Source organism: Oratosquilla oratoria, unplaced genomic scaffold, assembly GCF_046742065.1.
Source record: "Oratosquilla oratoria isolate Oo_2021 unplaced genomic scaffold, ASM4674206v1 SCAFFOLD47, whole genome shotgun sequence".
NCBI lineage: Eukaryota > Metazoa > Arthropoda > Malacostraca > Stomatopoda > Squillidae > Oratosquilla > Oratosquilla oratoria.
In genome coordinates this window covers 1,010,688-1,014,233 of record NW_027467711.1, presented here as the reverse complement: position 1 = coordinate 1,014,233, position 3,546 = coordinate 1,010,688, and positions in this window count along the sequence as shown.

The following is a 3,546-nucleotide window of genomic DNA, read 5'->3' as shown; positions in this document are numbered from 1 at the left end:
CCTGTAGTGTTAGGGTATGTGATTATTTGTGTGACGTCGTCTGCGTATTGTATAGTGTAGCTTCCGTGTGAAGGTGGTGGTATGTCTGATGTATATAGGTTAAATAGTGTTGGGGAGAGAACGCTTCCTTGGGGTACTCCGCTTTGGAGAGGGAAGGGTGGTCCGATGTGGTGGTTTAATTTTATTCTTGCTGTTCTGTTGTCTAGGAAGCTACACAGTGTTTTCGTGATGGTGTCTGGAAGTTGTGTTTGTATGATTTTGTATTTAAGGCCTTCGTGCCATACTTTATCGAAGGCCTTAGAGATGTCACGAGAAATTATGTTACATGCGTGTTTGTGTCTTTGTGCGTCTGCAATTGTTTCATATAAAATGGCGAGTGCTGTATGTGTTCCTTTGCCAGGTGTAAATCCGTGTTGGTTAGGGTTGAGCATGTCGTGTTCGTGTAAGTGTGCCATGAGTCTGTTTGTGATTAGTCTTTCGTATATCTTTCCGGGTGTTTCTAGTAGTGATATGGGTCTGTAGTTTTGTATTTGTGTGATGTCTTTGTTTTGTTTCGGTATGAATGTGATGATTGAGTTTTTGAATTTTTGTGGGAAGTATCCTAGGCTAAGTGTTTCGTTGTATATGTCTGTGAGTAGTTGTATTGTTATGTTTGGTAGGTGTGCGAGTATTTGTTTCGTTATGCCTGAATGTCCTGGAGCTTTGTTTTTGGTGTGTTTGATTATGTTTTTAACGTCTTCTAGGTATATGGGTCCTCCGATGTAGTTGTCAGTGTCTAGTCTGTTTAAGTCTATGTTTGTGTAAGTTTGTGTTTGGTGGTGGTGCTGTGTTATGTGTGTGAGTATTTTAGTTTCGTGGTTTGTGTCGAATTGCGTGTTTTCTGCTGGTGTGATTTGAAAAATGTTTTGCCATACCTGTCTGTATGCGTCTTCTTTGTCTTTGTCGTCGTGTAGTTTTTCGTTGTTGTGAATTATGTAGGGTAAAGTGTTAGTCTTAGATCCTTGTAGTCTCTTTATTGTGTTCCAGAAGTCTTTTGGTTGTTTGGGGTTGAATTTGATGTTTGAAATTAGTTTGTTCCATGTTTCTTCATAGTTTCTTTTGTGTTCTTCTAATATCTGTAATTGTAGTTGTTTTATTGTTTGTGATATGTGTGGAGTCCAGTTGTTTTTAGCTATGGCTTTGTTTTTTATGTTATTTGCTTTCCATGTTAGTTGTTTTAGTGTTTTAGATGTTTTTGGTGTGGGTAGTTGTTTGTAGTGTATTGTAGGGATGCTCTGTGTGATTGCATTGTTAATTAGTTTGTACCAGTTTTCTATTTTTCCGTCTATATATTGTGTGTTTTTTGTTTGGATGTTTGTGTTGTTTTGTGTTTCTGTGTTGTTGTATTCTTCTGTAGTTGTTTCTAGAATTGTTTTGAATTTCTTCCAATCTGCTTCTTTAAAATGTAGTCTAGGTGGTGTGGGGATAGTGATCGCTGTGGTGGAGAGTGTTAAATGAAGTGGTATGTGGTCTGAAGATGTTATGTCGCCTGGGTGTATTCTGTATGTAAGGTGGTGGTGTCGGTTGGTGAATATCATGTCTGGGTTGCCTGTTCCGTTATGTGTAATGCAAGTTGGGAAGTCTGGACCAAGGAAGGTGAGGTGGTTTTGCGTTATGAGGTGGTGTATGTTTTTTCCTACGTGATTATTGTGTGAATGTTTTAGTGTTTTATGTTTTGCGTTAAAGTCTCCTATGATGTATGTTGGTTGTGGTTTCTGTGTGATTTTCAGTATGTCTTGTGTTGGTAGGTATGGTCTTCGTGGTGGGAGGTATGTAGTGGCTATGATGATGGGTCCTTTGTTTGTGTGTATTTCTATGGCTAACATGTCTTCGTCAAAGTCGTCTATTAATTTGTATTTTATGTTCTGTTTAATGGCTATGGCTATTCCGGCATTGTCTTCGTTGTAAGTGTTTTGTGTGTGTGTGTTGTAATTAAATATTTTGACTGTGTGTTTACCTATCGAGTTGAGTAGAATAATGTCTGGTGTTTGTGTTAAGTAGTGATTGGTAAGTTGGTTTTTCCTATGGAATGACCAGTGTTGTACGTTGTGTTGTATTATGCGTATTGTGTCCATGTGTGTTTGAGTTATTGGCAGTTGACTGTCCAGTGTGGTGTGTCTGATGGTTTATGTTTGCGTATGTCGAAGTAACCTTGTTGTGTCTTGTTGTATCTGGTCTCTGTCAGTCTTTGGATTGGGGCTTTAGTCAAGTCGATTAGTTTTTGTTCAATCATGATGTCTACTGTCTCCTCAGGCATTTCTTTGGTGTATATGTATTTGATCTTGTTCTGTTGTAGGAGTGTGTGTGCGTTTTGGTGGATTTCTTCGTCTGTCATGTTTGTTGTATTGGGTGTTACAATCTGTATTGTTACTGTATTTTGTTCTGTTTTCTTTGCCTTTGTAGGTTGTTCAGTTTCTGATGTGGTGTGTGGTCTTTTATTTCTGTATTCCTCTGTTTCCATTTCTTCTGTTTGTGGTTGAGTGTGTGTTGTGTTGTTGAGCATGTTTAGTATAGCTGTGGGTTTTATGACAGAAGGTGGAATTATTATTGTGGGGAGTCCATTGGCTTTGTAATATTCGTCAATTGTCTGTTGAAATGTTCCAGGTGTAGCTGCTTCGGATAGGTTAGCGTGAATGATTGCTGTGTTGATTACTGTTACATGTTTTAGGGAGATAGGGTTGGGTGTCGGTGTGTGTGTAGGCTGAGCAGTAGTACCTGAGGTTACATTGGCGTATGAGGTGTTAGTGTGTGTGGTAGGGTGTTGCTCCCTGGTTTCCTGGGTTTTCTTCTTAATTAGTTCCTTTTTGATGGGGCATCTTGAGGCGTACGTAGGATGGTTTTGTCCACATGCAAGGCATTTCTTGATAGCATTGTGGCAGTTGGTAACTCTGTGTTCTTTGGAGCAACATCCGGAGCAGATAGTGTAGGTGTCTGGGTGTGTGCAAAGTCTAAGTGTATGTTCATAGGAATAACATCGTGTACATTGTGGAATTTGAACGTAGATCTCTTGGCTAAGGGCGTGGGGGGGGAATGACTGGCTGAAGATCAAAAGTCCAGTTTCTAAGCTTCGCTTGACCATGGCTGACGTTTCCATTTTAATCTTGATAATATATTTGGTGTTCGGTAATTTGATGACATTGGTTACTTTAACGTTGTTTAGTCTTTCTATTTCAGTTCTAAGTTCTTCTGGGTCCTTTTCATGGATATGGTCGTCAATCTGTTTAATTACGAGGGTCTTCTTCGCGTTAAGCTCTGGTGGGTCGCTAATTTCCAGTCCTTCTTTGGTGAAAGCCGATTTGGATGTTTTCTTAGTTAGTTCCTCGATGGTCGTGTCGTCTGCTACGATTGTGTGTAGTGGTCCATTAGAGAAGAGTTTGTGAATATGGAGGTTTAAGGTTGTCAGAGTTTTCCAGATTTGGTGGCGTTTGTTGGAGCCGGCCGTCGGCCGGCTTTCTCGAATCTTGATCCTGCCCATCGCGCCGAGGCGCGCGGGCGTAAGAGTAGGTG